At 61.3% G+C, this 24,260-nt stretch overlaps 1 protein-coding gene across 1 annotated transcript in view; it reads left to right on the top strand.

The window, feature by feature from the left end:
- DLGAP4 (DLG associated protein 4) overlaps positions 1 to 24,260 on the top strand; it is a 150,246-nt gene that overhangs the window by 12,963 nt on the left and 113,023 nt on the right. The window contains 1 exon segment of the mRNA XM_032127407.1: positions 10,901 to 11,064. The gene's annotated coding sequence lies outside the window, so the exon portion shown is untranslated.

The raw sequence follows: 24,260 nt of genomic DNA, 5'->3' as shown, positions 1-24,260 counted from the left end.
CCTGGGCTCCTGCCTGACCCGGAGGAGGTTTCTCACCTGGGAGAGAGGGGCTTGGTCCTGTAAGGAGCTACAGGCCACAGGGACACAGAGGCCCTGCCAGGGACAGCGAGGGCTCGGAGGGGGCTGAGGCCCCTCCTGGGCTGGGGCAGTGTCCTGTGCCTGGACAATGCCTGAAGGAGGAGTCCAGAGCAGCCTCCACACACTTGGCATCACCCAAACCCTACAGGCTGCTGCCCCCATGCCCGGCAGGTGGGCAGGGGGTTCCTCTCAGATTTACAGCCATGCCTGGTTGCACCCCATGGCTCTTGGGGACTCCAACCCAGCCCAGGGCTTTCCTCTTGGAGTCCTTCCCCAGCCGGACCCAGCCCTCTGTCACCAGTGGTCAGGGGGAGCTGGGGTGCTCGTGCTGCTGCCCAGCCCCTGGTGGGACTTCCCAGTTACGGGAAGGAGGGTCCATGTGCCCCTAAGGCCGCACAGGTGGCCCCAGCCCGGTGCCAGGCTGCCCTTCCCCGGCAGCAGCAGCAGCAGCAGCAGATCCGATTTGTCTGCCTTGCCTTCGCTGGCCCCACTAAGCAGGTTTTAATTTTGTTAAATAAATACGAAGTAATGGCAGCAGGGCTGGGAGCCAAACGGCCTGGGGACATCCTTGGGAGCCGGGCAGGCTCTGCAGCGGGGCAGGACCAGCGCTGGGAGCGGGATGGGGTCGGGCAGAGCTGCTGGCAGCAGGGCCGGCGGGGTGGCCCCGGGGATGGTCCCAGGCTGGCTTCTGGAGCAGATGTGGCCCCTCGCCGTTCCGTGCCTTCAGAGCAATTTCTAAATGGCTGCTAAACAGCACGGTCAGAAGCACACTCGTCTTCCCGTCCTAATTAGTGGATCAGACAGTAATTTGTAATCCGTTTGAATAGGAAGATCTGAGTGCCTCGCCCTGGAGCCTGGGCAGGACACAGGGGTGGCAGCATGGAGTAGAGCTCTTGGGGCAGGGATGAGGGCTCCTCTTGGTGCCGGCAGGAACTGCTCTCCCCTCTCAGGTTCCATGAGCCCTCTGCTTTCTTCCCAGTTTTGGCATTTTCATTTCTCTCTGTGGTACCCAGCAGAGCACCCCAGCAGCAGGGCTACAGGTCACCTCCTGCTGTCCCTGCGGTGGTGGCAGTGGCAGTACCTGGTCACCAGGGCCCTTTTGCAGCACTGGCAAACCAGCTGGGCATGGCCACACCGGAGCTGGGATGGGCTGGGGCCAAGGTGACCCCCAGGGCAAACCCATCCCAGCAGGGGTCTGGCCTTAGGTGTGCTGGCGTTTGTGTTTTCAGTGCTGAGGATAAAAGGAGACCTGGAGCAGGAGGATGATAAAAAAGCCAAAAAGCTGAAAAACAAGAAGTGAGGGAAGAGGGGATGAGGGTGTGAGGTGAGCAGAGGACAAGGCAGAGAGCAGGAGCAGCCCCGGCTGTGATGGGCAGGGAGAGAGGCTGAACCGGGGCCATCCAGGGCAGCGTGTGGAGCAGGAGTTTGGTGTGATAGCCACAGCTTATCCCAAGTGCTAGTGCCTCTGTGTGACCCTCGGACAGAGCACAGGAGCAGGGCAGGGGTGGGGATGGAGGTGGGGGTCCCAGGGGGTCCCAGCAGCGTCCCTGCACTGCAGGAGCAGCGGGCGGGACAGTGGCCGTGGGGTGCGGTGGGGCTGAGCCAGGGGAAGGTGACAGGCAGTGGGGTGGCCTCGGGAGCTGGGCTCACAAATAGCTCCGGGTCCATGGACAGGGGTGACCCGCAGGATCGGGCTGTGGCAGACCCAGGGGCAGCAGCACATGGGGCAGGGTCACACTGCCCTCACCACGGTGGCACCGAGCAGCTCCTTGCTGGTGGTGTCTTTAGCATCAATTAGCTGGGGAAAAGCACAAGTGTCCTGCATGCATTAACCTTTAGAAGCGCCGGAGTACGAGGAGGAGCCGGGAAGCTCGGGGGAGTGGGGCAGGCGCGGCTCAGGGTGACAGCCCCGAGCGAAGAGCCTGGCCCGGGGACACGGCCCTGGGGGCAGCCACCCGTGGGGCAGGCGGGAGGCACAGCCGTCCCAGGTGGCAGCGCAGAGATGCTGGGGGAAGGCAAGAGCTACCAGGAGCAGCAGTTCCCTGCTTGCTGCATTCCCCGGCCCTCCGCGGAGTGTGGGTAATGGCAGCAGTGACTCACCGCGCTTTACTCACCGCTAATGACGAGCGCTGCTCCGGGTGACTCCAGCTTAGACAAACCCAGCCTCTCCCAGATTCCCATGAACAGGGCAGAGCGGTCTGGGGCGTTCCGAGAGGGCAGGTGAGCAGCACGGACGAGGAGAACACCATCTAGTCCATGCTCGTCCCAGTCCCCCCGGCTCCCCCGATGCTGAGGGTCTGCAGCAGAGCAGAGGGAAAAAGAGAAGGGAAGTGGTTTTGAGGGAAGGCTGCAGAGTCGCTGGAGGCTTCAGGAGCCACATGCTCCAGGTTTGGAGCTCGTTCTTCTAAGCCCCCCACAGCTGCACCCCGAGACAGTGGTGGGGGTGGTGAGAGCCCCCAGCTCCCAGAGGAGCAGCAGGAGGTGTCTGTGGGGTGCAGGGGCAGCATGGCCGGAGCAGGGAGCGAGGAGCCCCAGGAGCTGCTCTCACTGCAGTCCCTGCTCTTACAGAAAGTTCTGGGTCAGGAGGGGAGAGCTCCTTTGGGGGTACAAGCCTCAAGTCAGGCCTGGCTATGGGTGGCTTGCAGGGGACAAAGCACAGGAGCAGGGTCACTGTGTGGAACAGGGCCACCGTGGAGCTAGGTCACTGTCCAGAGCAGGGCCATCACGGAGCAGGGTGTCTCACGGGGAGCATGGTCACCCCGGAGCAGGGTCACTGTGCGGAACAGGGCCACCCTGTGGGACAGGATCACCGAGCAGATCCGAGTCTTCACGTGGAGCAGGGTCACTGTGTGACCATGGAGCAGGACCTCTGTGCATGTCAGAGCCTGGATCCAGAGCGGAACAATCTCCAGCTCTCTGGAAGAGCCTGTCCCAACAGCGTGCCCAACTCACTGCCCTGCTCTTGCCCCCAGTGCCCCCGGTGGGACCTGCTGTTCCTGCTGATGGCAGAAGGTCCCAGCCTGACCCCCGTGCTGGGGTGAGTGTCCCCCACACCCCCCGGCCCCTCTGTGTGCTGTGAGTCACGGAGCCGGGATGAGCAAGAGCCTGAGGCAGTCACACGGAGCTGTCATTGCTGCCGTGGGCTTGCCTGCCAGCCTGCCACGCTTGTCACGCTCCCCAGGGACGAGTTGGTGGCCCCAGGCATCACTGGCTGCTTTAGGCAAACAGGGGCCGACCCACCACAGGCCCTCCCCTCCAGCCGCTCCACGTGCACTGGGAATGTTGGCACCAGCATTAGCACTGGGTTTGATAGGATCAAGCCCTGCTCCCTCCATGTGCTGGCAGCACACTCAGCTCTGGCTCCTGCAGAGGGACCTGGCGGATGTGAGGAGTCAGGGATGTGCCGGGCTGGTCGTGAAGCTGCTGCAGGAGCAGGATGTGAGGATGGAAATGGAAATGATGCTGGGCTGTGAGAGGTGGGGAGAGGCCCTGTGGGGAAGGACACGGAGCTCTGCTTGCTTTCTGGGCTGTGCTGCTTCCCACGGGATCGGGGGGCTGGAGGGGCTCCTCGGCCATCTGGGTTGCTCTGTCCGTCCTCCATGGTCACACCATGCCCTGACTGCAGCGGGATGTGTCCCTGCTGGCACCGGGGCCAAGAGCCAGGGGAACACCCGAGGGTCTGAGAACAGAATCCTTTGTCTGCCCATCCATTTTGGATGCTGGATACATCCAAACCACTCCTGGGATGGTTCCTGCCTGTGCTCATTCCAAGCCGTGAGGGATTGGAGGGGTCAGGGGCTGCCCCCATGCTGGCAGGGCAGGGCAGGGCAGGGCAGGGCAGGGGCTCACCCTCCATCCTAACAGGAATGTGTCGGCTCACTTGGATCAGAGAAACCCCTCCTCAGTCAGAGGGGCTGGACAGAGGGAGCAGTGGGAGGTTTCTGGGTGCTCTACAGGCACTGTGAGCCCGGAGCAGGGGCTGCAGAGGGGCTGCTGCAGGAAGGGACAATGGGGTGTGGGGGGTGCCAGGCTCAGCAGGGCAGCCCTGGGACCTGCCCTGCCAGTGGGTGAGGGCTCCCTGCAAATCCATCCTCAAAGTGCCTTAGGCCAAACCCGGGGCTGGAGCTGCTTGGTTTGCTCTAAGGGGGACCTTGGCAACAGCCCCACACTCTGCCCAGGCTGCAGGGTGTCACCTCTGGGCACAGACCTGCCAGGGCTGTCCCCAGGGCTCAGTAGTGGGGGTCAGCAGGACAGCCCTGGCACTGGCCATCTGGGGGCCCAGCCTGCCCAGACCAGCTCTGTGTGTTGGCCAGCAAGAATTCATTTTAAGATGTCTTTTTCCCCCTTTTCTCCCTGAATTAGCAGATCTGGGACAGAGCTGGCTGTTTGTGTTTGTCACACACGAACACGGGGCTGCGTCTGTGCATTATCCTGACATCAAAGGGGCGTGTGACGCGTCTGGTGGCACAGGCAGGAGGGGACACCAGCTTTTGGGAGAGAGGAGGGTGTTATCAAAGGGTTACAGACAGCTCCTGGAAAGGAGAATGAGGAATAAGGATGGCGAGCACAGAGAGGTGCTACAGAAGCAAATTTTCTCCCGGTCTTTTCATCTTCCCTCTTTATTACAGCAGGGCAGGAGCGAGCCCCTCACAGCAGGGGCTTGGTTATTATTTTAAGGCAAAGGAATCTGCAAATGTGATAGGTGGAGGGAGATGGGGGTTTGGGGAGGAGGCTGAAGGACACACACAGAGAGCTGTACCACGGCGGGGCTCACGGTGAAGCCAGCACCCAGCCAGAAGGGCGCTGAGCTCCTCACTGTGGGGACATGTGTCACTGCTGGAGCTCCTGGGCAGTTCAGCAGCTCCCAACCGAGCAGCCCAAGCATTTGGAAGGGACATTTCAGTCCCACAGGAGCTTGGGAATCTGGTGAGCCTTTGGCACCCAGGTCTGGACAGGAAGGTGTAGAACAGACCTGGCCAGGCACTGACCTGGCTCTGCCCCAGCTCCTGAGGATGAGCAGGCCCCGGAACCCGCACTCCCTGGAGTCCCTCAGCGTGTCCAGCCCTCAGCCCTGCCTGCTGCCTGTACTGCCTGCCCTCCCTCCCAGCAGGGCAGGCTGCAAGGTGCCAGAGGCATCCCCACGCCCCCTCCTCTAGCACAGGAGGGGATGCCCAGCTCGTCCCCACGAATGCCCCGTCACTGCCCATGACCTCAGCTGCACCCTGTCCCTCTCTGGGGCCGGCCAGCCCTGCCTCCAGCCCCAGGCTGCTGCCTGGCAGCCCTGTGCCAGCTGACAGCTCCCTCCCGTCCCGGGGGCTGTTCCATCGGGTGCTCCCAGGGGCTGCCACCCCAGAGAGCTTCCGTGTGTCCCTTCTCTCTGCTCCACCTCTCCCCACACCAGGGAAGACAGGGTGTGACAGTGGGAGTGCTGCCACCCCCCAGGCTGCTCCCTAAAGGACCTCAGAGCATCCAGCCCTTGCTCCTCCCGAAGCTCTCCACGCCGGAGCAGCGCGGCTGAGTCCTCTCTCCATGGCACAGCTGGCACGGGGATGCAGCCAGACCTGGCTCAGGGCTGTGCTGCCATGAAACCGGGGTGGAAAACTGCGGGAGAAACACTTCCAGGGCTGAAAGTGGGAGTTTCTGCAGGAGGTGACGGCGAGTCCCAGCTCGGGAGCTGCAGGTCGGTGCCCCCGGAGCTGGCAGAGCTGAGCTGGGGAGCGGCGGGGCTGGCAGTGCTGCTGTCCCTCCTGCTGGAGGATCCTCGTGTGCCTCGGGGGAAGCCTGCGAGGCAGAGAGGCTCGGCTGTCCTCTGAGCAGCCAAGGTCGTTCCTGGGAGCCGGTGCAGATGCCAGCTGCCACGTGGCTCGTGCCCGCAGGAGCGCGGGGTAATTAGCTGGAAAGACGGTCAAGCAGCATGGGAAATGGGCAAGGAAAGGAGGGAAACGGCGGAGCCATACCTGGATCGGGGACTCTCCAGCCCAGAGGTACCTCTCCATGCCAGGCCTTCACCCCTGGAGCGGCGGGGGATGTGTGGGCACGCGTGAGCTGTGGGCGGGCGCTGGGGCTGTGCCGGCTGTGGGTGCCCACAGGCCCCCCGTGTCCCCACACGCTGCCCGGCCTCCCCGGCCAGGCGGGGCTCGTTCCAGCTCAGCGCCCTCGTTGCTCTAAAGGGGAAGAGTCGATCTGATCCAGCTGGGAAACACGGAACAACCGCACTGGGGCCGGCAGCAGATGGAGGGAACAGCCTGGCGAGTCAGGCAGCCATGGCAGTGCCCTCAGCAGAGGCAGTGCCCTCAGTGGTGGCAGTGCCCTCAGCAGTGGCAGTGTCCCTCAGCCATGGCAGTGTCCCACAATGATGGCAGTGCCCTCAGTGGTGGCAGTGCCCTCAGCAGTGGCAGTGTCCCACAATGATGGCAGTGCCCTCACCCATGGCAGTGCCCTCAGCAGAGGCAGTGCCCTCACCCGTGGCAGTGTCCCTCACCCGTGGCAGTGTCCCTCAGCCATGGCAGTACCCTCAGCAGTGGCAGTGTCCCACAATGATGGCAGTGCCCTCACCCATGGCAGTGCCCTCAGCAGAGGCAGTGCCCTCACCCGTGGCAGTGTCCCTCAGCCATGGCAGTGCCCTCAGCAGTGGCAGTGTCCCACAATGATGGCAGTGCCCTCACCCATGGCAGTGCCCTCGGCAGTGGCAGAAGTGGAGCTGCTCCTTCACATGGAGCTGCCTCGGGTCTGTCTCTGCCTGGTGGTTCCCTGCGTTGCTGCTGCTCCAGCTCTGGAGCCCTCCTGCCCCTTGGGGCTGGGGCTGCCTGGCCCCCGGGGCCAGGGTTGTGCCCTGAGCCTTCTCCTGGTTAAATTCCTAAGGGGTTCCGAGGGGGAGTCTGGCCCGGGGGGGCTCCCACTGGGATGAGGGGTAGGGGCTGTGTCCGCCCTGGAGGGGGGAGCTGGTGACTCGGACAGCAGCAGCAGCAGTGTCCCCGAGCTGGGGACAGCTGGTCCCGCTGTCCTGGTGCGCTGGGTGACTGGACTCCTGCACCAATATCCCAGCATGGATTTGCAGTCCTCCGGGGGTGTTTCAGAGATCCTGGACATGGTGATCCTGGCAGCTCTCCTCCACGGCTGGCTGGGGGCTGGTGCTTCTTGTGGTGTGCATCTCACTGCCCAGATCGTGCTGGGGATGATCCAGGGTGTTCCTCCAGGCAGCGATGCTGCAAGCCTGGCACTGCCATAGCCGTTGTCCCCATCCCTGTGAGATGGAGGCTTCTGGGCTGCTCCATCCCCTTGTCCTCGTGTGTGGGATCAAGGGGCCGTGAGTCAGGGTTTTGGGAGAGCCAAGCACCATCCCTGGCTCTTCTCTTGGCTCTCTGGGATCCCTTTGGCAAGGCCTTGCCCCTCTGTGCCCCATGATATCCAGGTGCAGGCAGATGTAAGGCTCACTGGGCATACTGGAGGTGTTCCTGCTGGTGTTGTGCAGCGCTGGGATCTGCAGCGTGTGGGGACACTTAAAGTGTGTGTGGGGACAGCCCCGGGCCAGCCTCGTGCCACTGTCCCCAGAGTGCCCACTGGGATCAATCTGCTTGCGGTTCTCAGACTGGGAAACCTCCTGGAAAATGCTTGGGGTCTTATGGGCATGTGGGGTGTTCAGGGCACTGGGGCAAACTGGTTTTTTAAGGAAACCAAGTAGGACAATGCAGTCCAAGTAGCAGTGACCTGCTGGGGCCAGCTGAGTTTCAGAGCTGGCAGGGAATGGTTTGGGAGGCAGCTGGAATGGGAGGCTCTGGCTGGTGTTCGGGAATGAGGGAACAGGAGCTGGAGCCTGTTGGAGATGCCCGGATCCTGAAGGAAGAAGCAGCAGGGTGTGGGGAGATGGTCCCTGGGCTGTGCCAGGAGGGTGTGGAGGTGTCCTGGTGGTGGCCTCATCCCGGCAGAGAGGGTGGCACAGCCCTTTGTGCCTGGTGATGGGCTCCAGTGACAGTCGGGGTGAGGCTGGGAGGGGCAAAGTCACAGAGGGGACGTTGGGGTGGTGGGACTGTGATGTCCTGCTCTGCCACTCTGGGGTGACAGGTCTGGCCCTCCTCAGGTGGGCTCACCTTGGCTCCCCCACTGTCCCCCACCATAGAGGGACCCATCCCAAGGCTCTGCCCAGGCTGCCTGGAGGAGCAGCCCCCGCTTTGGGGAGGGCTGGGTCTGCTCAGCCCCTCGTGCAGAGGGAGGATTTGGGAATTCTTCTGCCTTACGAACTCAATTGACTTCTTTCCGACCCAAATGTCTTTCCCACCTTGCCAAAGCAGCATCTGATCAGCAGCAATTAGCAAAGCAAACTGCAGTAATGACCTTTCTGGTGTGTCTGGGCGGTCTCTGGGTGCCCTCAAGGAACACTCACCAGATGTTTGGGGAGCTCTGCAGGGGCAGCGCCAGGGCCTGGCAGTGCTGGGGCCGTGTGGGGTGGCAGCAGTGTCACCTGGGCACCTCTCCACGAGCACAGGCTCTGGGTCCAGGGGAGGGGACAGAGCCTGGGAAGGGGCTGGAGCACCAGAAGCGGCTGGGGGAGCTGGGAAAGGGGCTCAGCCTGGAGCAAAGGAGGCTCAGGGGGGACCTTGTGGCTCTGCACAACTCCCTGACAGGAGGAGGCAGCCAGGGGGGTCGGGCTCTGCTCCTGGGGAACAGGGACAGGAGAGAGGGAACGGCCTCAAATTGGGCCATAGATTGGATATTAGGGAAAATTTCTTCATGGAAAGGGTGGCCAGGCACTGGCACAGCTGCCCAGGGCAGGGGTGGAGTCACCATCCCTGGAAGTGTTCAAAAGCTGTGTGGATGTGGCACCTGGGGACAGGGGTTAGTGGTGGCCTTGGCAGTGCTGGGGTAAGGGTTGGACTCAATGATCTTAGAGGGCTTTTCCAACCTTTATTTACCTGTGATTCCCAGCCCCCACGGCTGCCCAGGTTCTTTCCGTGGTTTGATCTCAGCTCTCCTCACCCCTCTGCTGCTCACCAGCGCATCCAGGGAAAAGCTGGACTCAGGCACTGCTTTCCCATCCATCATCAGTGATTCTCTTTTCATTTGCTTTTTGGGCTTCACCTTTTTAATCCAGCTGTCTCCTGCCTTACAAATGTTCTTCCCTCAATTACTTACACCAGGCTGCAGGGCTGGCTCCATCCATCTCTGCCTGAGCCAGCGGAGCACAGGAGGGGCTACCCCAGCCACTGTCCCCTCATCACCAGCCCCCACTGGTGCCAAACTGGTCGCCCTGCAGGAGGGGCCTTCCCGCTGAGCTCTCAGCGCTGACCCCATCCCGGGTGGCTCTGCCCGTCCCACACAAGGCTGCTCCAGGTGTGTGGGAGCAGGCAACTCCCTCAGCTTTCCCCGGGGCTGCAGGTGGACACTTCTCCATCTCCCCTCTCCCCCAGTGCTGCTGTGGGATTCTCTGTACAGGGACACGAGGCAGGAAAGGTGCCTGCCCTTCCCAGAGGAGCAAGCTGGAGAGCAGGCGGCTTCTTCCTGCCTTGCTGCAGCAGCTCCTGTCCCACCCCCGGGGCTGGAGGTCAGCCACGTGGGGATGGCTCTCAGGGAGTCTGAGGCTCTGAGGGGGAGCAGAGCCCTGCAGAGTGCTCTGTGCCTCTCGGCCCACATTCCAGAGGCAGGAGAGGGAATTCCCAGAGAAGGGAACCCAGTGGCTGCCTGGGGCTGAGGTGCAGTCGGAGCTGGGGGGGGCCGGGTCCCCTCACTGGCCGGAGCGGGGGCTGTGGGACAGACCGTGCCCTACTGCAAGGTCTCCCACTGAGCACTGTGCTGTCCTTCCCGCTTGGAATTCCAGGCTCCTGTTACGAGATGAGAACTTTTGGAGCGATGCTGTGTGTGCTGTGCCCTGTCCTGCAGCCATGGAGAGCCTGCTCGGGTGTGCAGGACGTGTGGAGCTGCTCCCAGGTGCCAGGCACGGCACAGCCGGCTCGCTCTGCCAAATCCCAGACAGGGACCAGCTCGGGCCATCCCTGCACCAAGGCTGCTTCATCCCCACTTAATGCTCTTATCTTGAAGGCTCCTCTCCGATTAAAGCCCCGGCAGCCAGTTCCCTCCCTGGATTTATTGCAATGCAGTTTTCTTCCCCTAATCTGATCCGGGTGTAAGCTGCTCCTTGGGAAGTGCACGGGGAGGACAGATGTGCCCGTCACTGCTGCAGCAGCCAGGCTGGCAGGGAGCAGCAGGGACGTGCCCTGCCCTTCTTGGTGGCACATCTGCCTCTTCTCAAGCCTTGAACCACATTTCTGCTCAAACTCCTGAGAGCAGCTCGGTGGGGTCCCAGGTTGGTTTGGGCCCCTCACGACAGGAAAGACATTGAGGGGCTGGAGGGGAGCAGGAAGGGAACGGAGCTGGGAAGGGGCTGGAGCACCAGGAGTGGCTGAGGGAGCTGGGAAAGGGGCTCAGCCTGGAGCAAAGGAGGCTCAGGGGGGACCTTGTGGCTCTGCACAACTCCCTGACAGGAGGGGGCAGCCGGGGGAGTCGGAACGGGGACAGGAGGAGAGGGAACGGCCTCAGGCTCGGCCAGGGGAGGCTTGGGTATTAGGGCAAGTTTCTTAATGGAAAGGGTGGCCAGGCACTGGCACAGCTGCCCAGGGCAGGGGTGGAGTCACCATCCTTGGAAGTGTTCAAAAGCTGTGTGGGTGTGGCACTTGGAGACGGGCTCATGGTGAACATGGTGGCAGTGCTGGTCTGACTTGGTGATCTGAAGGGTCTTTTCTACCCTTAACAATTCTCTGCTCTGAGCCAGGGAAGGCACTGGGGTGACTCCACAGCTCCCTGGGCTCACGTGTGTGTTGTCCCTCCTCAGCCCGAGGCCCCCGGTGAGCGCGGTCACCAAGCTGCCACCCGGCTCTGCCACAGCCAGCGTCCCCCAGCCCGCGGATGACGGCAGCGTCCTGCAGCAGCTGTGCCACCTGGGAGAGCTGTGCCACCTGGGAGAGCTGTGCCACCTGGGAGAGCCACGTCCAGACTGTGAGTGCTCGGGGCAGGACTTTGGCGGGGACACGGCGTGGCTCCGGGGGTTCCCTGGGTGAGGAGGCTGTGGGTGCTGGGGATGGCGTCCTCTCTTGGGGTGTTGTTCTCTGCCCAGTGGGGAGAGGCTGAGCTCCGTGTGGCAGCAGCGGCACTGCTGCCAGGGCAGGGACACAGGGCTCTTCGGGGAGCAGGGCTGAGCTGGTGTGAGGTGCTGGCAACACCCCAGCGTGGGGACAGAGGGTGGCTGGAGGACACTGCTATGGACACTGCAGGACACTGTTGTGGACACGGGAGGACACTGTTATAGGTGTCCCTGGGGCAGGGAGGGCTGTGGGCAGTGCCAGAGCCCAGCAGCACCGGGGGCAAAGCCCACAGGGAGCACCAGCCATGAGCCGGGGGGAGCAGACCCACACCCCCAGGCGTGGGCTCCTTGGGAGCCGTGGGGCCGCCCCTTGCCTTGGTTTGCTCTCTGCTCCCCACCCTCAGCTTGGGATGTGCCCCCCACACACTGGGCTCGCTGTGGGCAGGGTGGGCACGAGCAGGATGCAGCGGCTGGAGCACTCTGACAAGCCAGAGAAGGAGGCTCCTGCAGGGAACGTGGCAGCCCATGGGCAGCCTGTATTTCTCCCTCGGGGAGAGGCATGAGCTGTGCCAAGGGCAGGGCTCTGCATCTGGCCAGCGTTGCTGCAGCTGCTGGTCCGTGGGCAAGGAAGGCATCCTGGAAGCAGCAGGCAGGGTGAGCAGGCAGGGCAGACCTACAGGGGAATAAATCCCATGGATTTCCCACATCGGGAGAGATTTCCCAGTGTGTTCCAGAATGTGACACCGGCTCCCTCAGCCCAGCCAGACCCAAACACTCAAAGGGTCTGGGTCTCCCCCAAAGGGAGATAGTCAGAAAACCCAGTGAGCATCCAAAGCTTGTCGGGGGTTTTTCCTTCACAGCCTGTCAGCAGCTGTGGGACCCTGAGGGGTGGGAGGGGTGCAGGGGCTGCTGTGGATGCCCTGCCCTGCTGTGCCACCACCCAGGAGTAAAACACAGCTTCTCCAAAGAGCTCAGAGTGTTGGGAGCTCGGGGTCCTCAAGCACGGGGCTTCCTCAGTGCAGCTGCTGCTGTGAGTTGTGTCACAGGAAAATCCATGGGGGGTTTTAGTCAAGCTGATCTTTTTGCCCCACTTTGGGCCAATAAAAGGCGGTCTTTGTAGCCTTCTGGGGCCCTTGTGGAAGAAGGGGCCCCTGGATCTCTGCAGGCTGGATTCTGGAGGGCTCTCCCCAACATCGAGGCTCTGGCAGTGGTGCAGGGATGTGAAGGAGATTCAGGGATGAGGATGGAGGTCAGGCATCCACCCATGGGTGGTGGGCTGTGCCCCTGGGGTGGCTGCTGTGCTGGGGTGAGGATTCAGATCCTGCCCAACCCAGTCACAGCCCCTCTGTACTGCAGGGAAGCCCTTCCTCAGCCCTCCTCCTCCTCCCAGCAGCAAAGGCCACCAGTGTCAGCTGGGCAGGGCCTGGTGAAGGCTGAGACACGGCCACACTCCAGGCAGCACCGGGGACAGGGACAAGGGACAGGAGGTCAGGTGGGTTTGGGTGTTCCCTGGAGGTGACGTCAGGAGAGAGGGTGAGACAAAACTTGCTTTTGGAATTGGGAAGGGAGACCTGAAAGCAAACGGTCCCGGTCCCCGTGTAGCACAAAGGTGAATGGTTCACAGGGCAGTGATGTCCTTAGGGTGGGAGAAACCTCTGGGAATGTCCCTGGGCATTGGGGGTCCCCACACCTCCTTGGTGGGACTCCCCTCTCCCAGGGGACCCAAACGCCACAGTGGGAGCAGCAGCCCCAGTTCCCTGCCCCCAGCAATCATCAGCTGCCTCCTTCCCTTACTGCAGCTGCTGGATTTCTCTCTGGGTTGTTTTTTTTAATGTATGTGACACGTGTTTGGTTCGAAGCGCTTAATTGCCTCTTGGGATGCGTTTCATTTATTCATTAAGAGAGAAATTGGAGTTGTTGGGTTTGCTTTATTTTGCTATTTTTTTCCTTCTTTTTTTCCCTCCTTCTCTATCCTGTAAGGAAAGGGTGAGGAAAAAAAATTCCACATATGCCTCCAGCATGTGTGTGCTCAGCCTCTCTCCTCTGTGCCCCCCAGCCTCTCTCCTCTGTGCCCCCCAAGCTCTCTCCACAATGCCTTTCAGCCTCTCCTGTTGCTCCTGGCCAGGAGAGTGGTGATCCCTCTCCACTGGGATGTGAGAGTACGAGAGCCCTGAGATGTCACTGCTTGTGTTGCTCAAGGGTCAGGCCAAGGCTGTGTGCATGGCAACGTGCCCCTGCCCTGCCTGTGCCACCCCCTGCGTGAGAATGGTGGCATTTCCTGGTTTGGAGACTGGGTAAGGCCAAGGATGGATGTTAAGGGTTGGTGTCTGCTGCCCTGGGCCACGTTTTCAAAGCACTGTCTGTCCAAGCAAAGCTCTGCAGATCCATCCTCTGGCTGAACCCAAAGCAGGAGTCACACCCCTTCTTCCCTGGGAGAACCCCCAGGCACACTGGAGTGGATGCATGGAGATTCACTGGGATAACAGCAATCCGGGCAGGCGATGGGTTTGGGCTGTGTGGAGATAAAAGAGGAAACTGTGGGCAGCGGGATGGCTGGTGGACAGAGGGCAGGCAGAGATGGATGGATGGATGGATGGATGGATGGATGGATGGATGGATGGAGGGACAGATTTGTTCCAAAGAGCTGCCTCAATCCAGAGAGGTGAGGTGGTGCATGCTGTGGTGAGGAGGATGGGGCAGAGCCAGACCCACAGGGTGCACTGAGGGCAGGTGGATCCCAACCCCACACATCCCTCAGTGCCTATTCCCAGAAGCTTTGGTGCCTGGAATCCTCCCCAGGACCCTGCCCGGACATGGCTCTGCTGCCACGGGTTGCTGTCCCTTGTTTTTAGGGTTTGATGTTTTATTCTTCCTCCTCCTCAGCTCTCATCAGCATGAACATTCGCACTAGGAATGGTGGGCTGGGCCAAGCCTACAGGAATTTTCTGTCCCTTGTGAGAGCCACCCCCTCCTGCCCTGCATCCCCTTTGCTCAGTGTCCCAGTGCCCAGAGCAAGGAGAGCCATGGATTTTAGAGGCAGATGTCCTCCTCCTGAGGGGCTCCTTACACAGTTACTGAATCTGGGCTCCACAGTGCTCCTGCCCTGCGCTGACCCCCCGAAGACTTGTCCCCTGAAAGGACCCTAGGACACTGTCCCTGGGTTCCTCCATCCACCAGTCCCTGAGGAGCACAAATCCAGTCTCTGTCTCCCTGGAGAGTTGTGCCAAACGTTCAGGTGGCTCCCAAACCCTGGCAATGGGGGATCTTGTGCACCAGCAGATGTGGGGGTTGTTCTTCTGTGGATTCTGGGAAGATCTCCCCAGCCCATCCATGCCACGTGTCTGGGAGGAGAATGAGCTGCCAGGGGCTGGCGGTGTGGGGATGCATCAATAGGCTGCGATTGGCAGTGGATGGCTTCCAGCATGGAATCACAGCTCTGGGAAAGGGCAGCCCTGTTCCTGGGGCTCAGCACAGCCCCTGCCCAGGCACAGGTGAGCAGCTTGCCCGATAGCAGATGCCAAAATGGAGCAGATCACCCCACCCCCATCTGGCTTCCCCCAGTCCTGGATCCACATCCCCGTGGCCCCGACACCCCCACAGCACCTGGCCCACGCTCCCAGGGATGCTCCCCCCATTCCCAAGCCCTTGTCCTGCTTCCAGCCAGCCGCTGCAGACCAGGGAGCCTTCTTCCCTCTGCCTCCTCCTCCCACTTCCCAGGTCTGGAGGGAGAGCTCAGCTGGGGCTGTCTGTGCCAGAGACAAGCACAGGGAAATGGGAATGGCTGGTGCTGCTTCCAGCCCGGCTGCCTGCCAGGGAAGCTTTGGCTTTATCTCCCAAGCCAGGCACCCTGGGAACGGTACCAGGGCCTGCCTGGGGCAGGAGAAGGGCCTGGGGCTGCTCCAGACCCCTGGGCTGGCTCCAGAGGGGTTGTTTTCCTTCCAAGCAGCACTGCAGCATTCACACAAGAAGGGATTTGCAATGCAGAGAAAAACCTCCCACCCGCCACGCGGCAGCGTGTGGGCAGGGAGCGGAGCTGGGAGCGGAGCTGGGAGCAGCTGTGCTCCCACTGCCTGGGCTCCACGCTCCTGCCCCTGCCCCGTGGCACATCCTGGGCCGTTCCCAGCTCTTGCACCCTCACCCTCCAGGTGGGATCGTGGGGACCCTCTGGGCACTGTGCCCCGAGGACAGAGCTCTGCCCAGGGACCGTGGAAGTGATGCTCTGCTCCCCACTGCTCTGGGGCTTCTGCCTCCTTCCCACGGTGGATTCCCTCAGCCCTGAGCAAGGACAGGCTGGCTGGCATGGCTGGCATCACGGTGAGCCTGTCCTGGAGCCCCAGGCATGGAGAGCACTATGGGGAGGTAGCGCAGGTGAAGGACAGGGAGTGTTTGGGGTCTGTGATCCAGTGGGTGGGTGTTGGGCAGGGGGAAGGACCCCGAGGTGTCGCAGGTCAGTCCCACATCCAAAGGCAGGACATGGCTCCTGGTCCCCTCAGGTCTTGCTGGGAGGGTGAGGGTGGCTCGTGGAGGTTGGTTTTGGAGGGACAGTGTGTGTCTGGTCCTCACTGGAACAGGAATTCCACTCAGGACTGGCAGGAATTCCCACAGGCTGGGTGAGAGCAGGCACCATCCCCACATTTGGAAACCAGTGCTGGTCACATCCTTTCCTGGGAAGGCCACCATGCTCTGCTCCCTGCAGAAGCTTCAGTGTCACCCACCTGCCAGGCCCAGAGCAGTTGTTTGTGCCCTCCTCAGTCCCTCCATGGGGCAGGGAAGGTTTGGGTGATCCTAAGGTCACCCCTTTCCTGAGGTGGGGATGAGGGACATCACAGTGCCTCGGGCTGCTCATCCTGGGAAAAGTGAGCTGTGGTGGATTCCATTGCTGCCCCCCAAGCTGAGGGTGGGCAGGGGGTGATCTGTAGGGAATGCCATGGCACTGCTGGGCTCTGGGTCTGCCCCCAAGCTGAGGGTGGGCAGGGGGTGATCTGTAGGGAAAGCCATGGCACTGCTGGGCTCTGGGTCTGCCCCCAAGCTGAGGGTGGGCAGGGGGTGATCTGTAGGGAATGCCATGGCAGTGCTGGGCTCTGGGTGTGCCCCCAGGCTGAGGGTGGGCAGGGGGTGATCTGTAGGGAATGCCATGGCAGTGCTGGGCTCTGGGTCTGCCCCCAGGCTGAGGGTGGGCAGGGGGTGATCTGTAGGGAATGCCATGGCACTGCTGGGCTCTGGGTCTGCCCCCAGGCTGAGGGTGGGCAGGGGGTGATCTGTAGGGAATGCCATGGCACTGCTGGGCTCTGGGTGTGCCCCCAGGCTGAGGGTGGGCAGGGGGTGATCTGTAGGGAATGCCATGGCACTGCTGGGCTCTGGGTGTGCCCCCAGGCTGAGGGTGGGCAGGGGGTGATCTGTAGGGAATGCCATGGCACTGCTGGGCTCTGGGTGTGCCCCCAGGCTGAGGGTGGGCAGGGGGTGATCTGTAGGGAATGCCATGGCACTGCTGGGCTCTGGGTGTCCTGGCCACACGGGACATTCACCCCTTCTGCAGCGTTGAGCAAGGAGCCCAGGGCACATCCCCATCTCCTGCCACCCTCATTTCCCCCACACCCAGCTGAGCACGAGGCCTGACCCCGTCCTGGGCAGTGGAGGGTGCGCTGCTCCTTCCCCAGCTGGCCGAGTCGGAGTGGGACCTGCAGGGACCCATGCTGGGAGCACTGGGGTCCCAGCTGCTGGGGACACTGCAGGACGCCTTTCCATGGAAGCCCAGGGAGATAAAGGAGCTTTCCCTGCTCTCCCGGTTTGCCAGCAGTTGCTGGGCTGCTTTTGCCCCTCTGTACTGCGTGGATGTGGCAGGAATGGGATAAGCTTTAAGGTCCCTCCCAACCCAAAATATTCTGATTCTACACAGGGAACTCTGCCCCCTCCCCAAGGGTAGGGTGGCAGGAGGGGAGGAATTTTTCCGGCTTCCAAGAGGAGGCAGAAACACCCCCCAGCCTTGGAGAGCTGGGACCCCTGGGACTGCACGGCAGGGCTGTGTTTTCTTGCTCAGAGCACAACTGTCAATGGCAAAGTCTCGGCACAGACTTCAGTGCTGAGAAACACTGTGGGCTGGGACATTTTGGAGAAGATTTTTAGCTGCAGCAAAGAAATTTGGCAGCTTGGAAGCAATCTAATCATCCTCCTCCCATATGCTTGGTGCTATTTAAAAGGGAGCATGTACCCAATTCCTTCCGACCAGCACGCTGACATTTCCACAGTGCGTTTGGAAATAAATTTGGCATCCGCTGTCAGAATCTCAGATTGAGCCCAGTGTGGCTAATTTGGGCTCTGAGTGCCTCTGCAGAGCACCTTTCCCTGCTCGCAGATCCCCGAGGAGCCACGGCAGGGGCTGCTTCCCATGGGCACCACCAGCCTTTGGGGGGCACAAGAGACTGGGGGCCTGGCTCATGGCTCAAGCCCTTTCCTGCAGCCCCTAAAGCTGAGCAGGCTTCAGGGTGGTGGCTGTGCCTGGCTCTCCTGAGCCCCTGTCTTCCCATTATGGAGGCACAGGGGGCTGTGGCTGCTTGGGCTCATCCCGAGACAGGGCTCTGTCCTCCTCCGGGCTCTGGGCTCTCCAGAAACCCCTCTGGAACCTCTCCTGCCTCCTTCTGCCCAACACCCAGGGCTGGCAGGCTGTGCAGGGGCACTTGGGGGGCATTTAGGGTCCCCCCACCTCTCCTGCCCCATCACACAGCTGGAGGGCTGGGGGATGCCCAAGGGAGTGGCAGCAGTGTCGGGATGGCAGCGCTGCCCCACGCTGTGCTGGGTGCTCTGTGCTCAGCTCCAGCTGCCCACCAGGGAAAAGGGGCAGGAGAGGGGGGCTGCTCCACGTGTGGGGACCTGGGCAGGACTGTCCCCATCCTGCAGGTGTGGCAGGGTCGGGCAGCTCCTGTCCCCATCCTGCAGATGGGGCGGCTCCAGGCTCCGGGATGTTTGGAGGGGGTGTCTGCTGTCGTGCCCATGGGTTGGGTCGGGGTAGATGGGCTGTCCCTGGGGATGACACCAGGTGCCAGGCCTCTGAGCAGGAGCTGTCCCTTCCCCTCATCCAAAATCCCAGCTCCCCTCAGACCCCCCAGCACTGCCAATCCCTGCCCTGGCCACAGCTGGGGCCTGAGGGGACACAGGGCTGTGAGCCCTCCCGCCCCAGGGGACAGCCTTCCTCCCCTCCTCTTCCTTCCATGGGTTTCGGTGTCCCCCAGTGCTGCACTGGGGTGAGGGTGGAAGAGAAGAGCGGCTCGGAAACATATGCTGGGATGAATGGGGACTCCGTGCCCGGGAGCCATCCATGTGGCCCTGCTCTGTGCCATCGGCCTCGTTAGCGCCGCTGCAGTGGGGATCAGACCCAGTGAGCCATGAGCTGAGCCCCGCCAGAGCCACTCCGAAGGATGAGGGTGAATTATGTAGATGGGAATCAGGCAGCAATCCAGGCGTGGACAATGTCTTGAGGGGGTGGCAGGGCTGGAGCTTCGCCGTCCAGGAGGTTTCCTGGGATCTAATTAACAGCTCAAACAGCCCTTCCTGGCCGGGGCTCTGCACCGCCCTGGCCGCTCACCTCCGGCTCTGGAGCAGCGGGGCCTGGCCTTGGGACCAGGGGACACGGAGTGGCAGAGGGTGCTGGGGCTGTGGACACAGCCAGGGAAAGAAATTAAGGTGGGAAGAGAACAGATCCCTCTGGCCCCAGGTAGGAGGTGGGAGCTCATGTCTCCCCTGCCCAGGCTGAGCACTGGGGTGCAGGGATGTGCTGGGGACAGGCTGGGGACAGGCTGCTCACCCTGTTCAGTGCCTGGCAGCCCCTGGGAGCAGCACTTCCTGCTCTTGGCAGGAGCTGTGAGTGGGGCAGTCCTGCCCTGGAGAAAGGCCTGCCTGGAAGGGCTCCTCCTTTTCTTGGTCTTAAAATCAAGAGGCATACATGGTTAGAAGGGGAAAAGGGATTTTACCTTGGTATTTATTTTTAAGGATCCTTAGGTGTACACGTCCAGGTCATGTGCATCGAGATGTACCCCACTGAGTCTATGCCTGTGTCCGTGTCTCTCTTCTCTCCCCCCGCTAACATTGGGTATAACATTATAGGTTTTACTAATTAGCATATCTATCAAAGATTCCCCAATGAGAGGCTCAAGTGAGCCCCCCCTCCCCAAGGAGCCTTCCCCTGGATGGTTCTATCTTGGTTTACAGAATGTGTTCTGGAGGGGACCTTGGGGTCTGGGGCACACTGATCCCTAGCTACGAAGCTTCTAAAATGTTGAGTCTCTTAGCTTGACAAACAAGTCCAAGAATGTAGGCAAAAAGCAGTAGGAGTACAGAAGTTGTAAAAAGGTATAACAGGGGTATAAAAGAAAAGGCAGAAAATCTTCATGGCATCAACCCGAGGGTGCCAAAGGCTGCATCCCCCATTGCAGGGAAGAGCTGGAGCTTCTTGCATGGTCCTGATCCAGACCCAGTGCCTGGTGCAGGCCTTCAGGGCCGTCCTGGCCCAGCCCAGCCCAGCCCCACAGCCCCTCAGGGCTCGCTCCCATGGGCCAGGGCGGGCTGGCACAGAGCTCTGTGCCTGGATCTCTCCTGGAACTCCTCCCTTTCCCGCTGCTCCGTGGTGACATGCGGGTGGAATGTGCTGGCCAGGAGCAGTCCCACACCCAGCACTGCCCTGACCGCCTCCCATGGCCTGGGAACCAGGGGCCATGCAGGGCCCAGCACACCCCACCAGCACCCTGGGGTGCTCTGTGCACAGGATCCTGGGACGTGCTGGGAAGGCTCCTCCAGGGCTGGGGCTGCAGCTGAATCCCTGCCAGGAACCAAAGCCAGGCTGGGCTGGAAGGGGAGGATTCTGATCTTGGCCAATTTTGCATGTCCCTGGCTGAGGAACCTCTGCCAGGCATGCCAAAGGGCTTTGCATGTGCCTCAGGACAGGCTTGAGGCCAGGAGAAATCATTCCTGATCCAGGAGGCACCTGGGCAGGGATTCAGCTGCAGCCCCAGCCCTGGAGGAGCCAAGGCTGCTCCTCTGGGCTGATGTCTGCTGGGGAAGCCTGGGCAGCTGCCCTGGAGAAAAACCCCCTGGAAGAGCTCCTGGGGCTGATCCCTTTGTCCTGCACCTCCCCTGTATGGTGGGACACCCCTGAGCCTCCACACACCTCCGGGACCCTTCACCCCCAGGGCGGCCCTGCCTGGCCCCTGCCCTCTGCCCTGCGTGGCCAGCTCCTGACCCCTGGGAATGGCCAGTCCCACCAGGCACAGTCCCACCTCCCACAGCTGTCCTGGGTGAGCAGCAGACACTCCCACAGCCCCTGGGACCTGCTCCCCACAGCCCCAGCACAGCACAGGGGGCTGCAGGCACCTCGAGGTCGCTCGCTCCCCTTTTTTCAGGTTGGCTGAAAGAGTTAAAGGTGCAGAAAAGTGATAAAGGGAAGTGGAGAGTCATGGAGTTATGGAATCCCCAAATGGTTGGGGTTGGAAGGGACATTACAGACCATCCAGTGCCACCCCTGCCATGGGCAGGGACACCTTCCACTGTCCCCAGGCTGCTCCAAGCCCCAGCCAGCCTGGCCTTGGGCACTGCCAGGGATCCAGGGGCAGCCCCAGCTGCTCTGGGCACCCTGTGCCAGGGGCTCCCCACCCTCCCAGGGAACAATTCCCAATTCCCAATATCCCATGTAACCCTGCCCTCTGGCACTGGGAAGCCATTCCCTGTGTCCTGTCCTTGCAGACCCTTTGTCCCAAGTCCCTCTCCAGCTCTCCTGGAGCCCCTTTAGGCCCTGGAAGGGGCTCTGAGCTCTCCCTGGATCCTTCTGTTCCCCAGGCTGAGCACCCTGAGCTCTCCCAGCCTGGCTCCATAGTGAGGGACTCGGAGTAACCTGGCTCTGGGAATGAGGTGCTGAAGCCCTTCCTGTGCAACCAAGAAAAACTTTGTGGGTCCAGCTGATCCCCGTGGGTGGATCAGACTCTGGGACCTCATTTTCCCACACCCTTACACCCTCTGCAGTGACCTTGGAACAGCCTCCAGTCCCCTGGTCAGGCCTGTGCCTCCCACCAGCCCTGCAGGGATGTGCTGAGCAGGGCTGGGTGCCCTGGGCAGGGCAGGAGCTGTGCCCGGCTGGGGAGGCCCTGGCGCAGGGTGCCCAGAGAAGCTGTGGCTGCCCCATCCCTGGAAGTGTCCAAGGCCAGGGGTGGAATGAGATGATTTTTAAGATCCCTTCCCACCCAAACTATTCTGGGATCCCGTGGTTCCGTGGTGCCCAGCGGGTGCTGCCCTGGCTCTGTTCCCAGCGAGGGCAGGGTGCGAGGGCAGTGTGGGGCACAGCTCTGAGTCCTGGGGCCACGGGGCTGGTGGGAGCCCAGGCACTCAGACATTCCCAGCTGCGTTATCTACCACTCTGCTGGAACGGATCTGTCGGGATTAAATGAGGACTGACACCTGCCCTGTGTCTTTTTGCTGTCACTGCTGTTCTCTTGAGCAGCGGGCTGTGAGCTGTCTGCCGTGCCCAGGCACGGGGGTGCTCCCCTTCCCTGGCTGCTGGAAAGGGAGGCAGCCCCGGCCGCTCTTTGGGGGTACACAGGCATCAGAGCAGGGGGCAGAGCAAAATTCAGGGTGGGCACACACCCCGCTGGGGAAGGGCTGGGTGAGCTGGGTTATTTCCCAGGCCTGGGAAGAAGTGAGTGACAGATGTGGTGTCCATGGTGACCCACAGCTGGCTGGGCAGCAGTTCCAGTGTCCCCTCCTCCCGGGAACCTGGGTAATTATGGATGCACTCAGAAATGTGCACATCCAGACGTGCTTGTGTTTCAAAACCTTTGGAGATAAGTGGATACAGGGATAATCACCCCAAAGGCTGATCTGCTGGAGCTCCTGCCTCTGACAGAGTGTGGCCATGGTCCCCCGGGCTGGGGTGGGGGATGGGGATGGAGGAGAAAGAGGGAAAGGAGAAGGAGAAGGAGAAGGAGAAGGAGAAGGAGAAGGAGAAGGAGAAGAAGGAGGAGGAAGGGGATGAGGAGGAGGAGAAGGAGAAGGAGGGGGAGGAGGAGGAGGAGGAGGAGGGGGAGGAGGAGGAAGAGCTGCCAGTGCCAGCACACACAGATTCTGTGGTTTGTGCTGGGTTGTTGCAAACTGGGGGTTCAGGAACGTGCACCAGGCTCAGAGCCAGCTGGGAATCCTCAGTAAATCCTAAAACACTTTGGGTTGGAAGGGACATTACAGACCATCCAGTGCCACCCCTGCCATGGGCAGGGACACCTCCCACTGTCCCAGGCTGCTCCAAGCCCCAGCCAGCCTGGCCTTGGGCACTGCCAGGGATCCAGGGGCAGCCCCAGCTGCTCTGGGCACCCTGTGCCAGGGCCTCCCCACCCTCCCAGGGAACAATTCCCAGTTCCCAATATCCCATGTAACCCTGCCCTCTGGCAGTGGGAAGCCATTCCCTGTGTCCTGTCCCTCCATCCCTTATCTAAAATCCCTTTCCAGCTCTCCTGGAGCCCTTTTACGCCCTGCAAGTGGCTTCTGAGGTCTCCCTGGATCCTTCCCTTCTCCAAGCTGAACAACCCCCACCATCCTCATCAGGAGCACCATCTCCTCACGCTCTGCTCCATGGCTCCCTTCCCGCTGGAGCCCCAGTCTGAGGGATTCCTTCCCCTGGGAATCCTTCCCGAGCACTGCTGGGCTCTGGGGGCAGCTGGCACAGAACCTGCCCCATTTTCCCTGGGGAGGAAGGGGCTCATCAGTGAGGGGAGGAACACGCAGGGACGGCCTCTGCGAACCCCCTGTGCCTGTTATTGCTATAATAAGTCTCAGTCATGTGTCTGGAAGGGCTGAAGGGAAAATCTATTTTTCTCCTGTTTTCCGGCTCTGCCTGTGTGACAGGGGCTCTGCGGGCGCGGGCTCTGCGGAGCCGGAGCCGGCTTTTCCTGGTGTTTGTGTGGGTTTGCACATGGCAACGGCAGAGAGAAAAACCTTTTTTTTTTTTTTTATTTTGAAGAAGAAAAAGCAAATGTGATTGTAAAAAGCAGCTCGAGTTTGCAGGGAAGAGCGGGGAGAGGGGCAGGAACATAGACAGGGATGGAGCGCGCTCCGTTCTGGCACCACCGTGGTTTCTGCTCGTCCCACACAGCCCAGCCTGGGGGGGTGTGCTCCAAGGACACCCAAAACCAGCCTGGGCAGGTTCCTCATGGCCAAGGCGAAGCAGATCAGCCTCAGGCTGGAATTCTGCAGGGAATTTCCGTGCTAGAAAGGATTCGGGTTTTTGATGCCTCAGTCCTCAGGTGTGCCAGGGAAGGTTTAGATTGGATAATAGGGAAAATTTCTTCATGGAAAGGCAGTGACACAGCTGCCCAGGGCAGTGGTGGAGTCACCATCCCTGGAAGTGTTCAGAAACCACGTGGATGTGGCACTTGGGGACAGGGGTTAGTGGTGGCACTGGCAGTGCTGGGGTAAGGGTTGAATTCAATGATCTCAGAGGGCTTCTCCAACCTTAATGATTCCATCCTTTGGGAAGCTGTGGTGGCAGAGGGAATGGAGAGGTCAGGCTATGCCAGGGCACCTGGAGCTCTGTGCTGAGCCAGCCAGAGCAGCACCTCGCAAGTCTGGTCGCCACTGGCCACTGCGGGGGCTGTGGGCACAGTGCCACCACAGCCTCCCAGCCGTGTCAGGGCCACCAGCTGCTTGTGCCAGGCTGCTTCTTGCTCATCCCACTGCTGCTGCCCTGGAAGCCCAGGCAGGCTCTGGCACCCTCCCTGCTCGCTGCCCACCAGGCTGCACCAGCGCTGCTCCCTCGGGAAGTGTTCCCGGCTCGGCCATCACGTCCCTCCCACGGCTGCCGCATGCGTCACTTTTTTCCCCTTCCTCACACAACTGCCCTTTAGATATTTATACAGTGTGATCCTGTTCCCCCTCCAGCACTGGCTTTCTAGGCCACACAAATTAAATTCCCTCAGTCTCTGCCCGTAACTCATCCTCCCAGCCCTGCCTCCCTCCAGCTGCGGGGCTCGGGACGGCTTTTTCCTTCTCCGTGCCTGACGTCTCTCTCCTGTAAGAGCCTCCCTGGGAATTGTAGGGCACGCTCCTACCACGGCATAAAAATAGGATTAGGAGCTGTTTTGTC

Source organism: Corvus moneduloides, chromosome 17, assembly GCF_009650955.1.
Source record: "Corvus moneduloides isolate bCorMon1 chromosome 17, bCorMon1.pri, whole genome shotgun sequence".
In the NCBI taxonomy this organism is placed as follows: Eukaryota; Metazoa; Chordata; class Aves; order Passeriformes; family Corvidae; genus Corvus; species Corvus moneduloides.
This window is presented reverse-complemented; position numbering and strand designations above follow the sequence as displayed.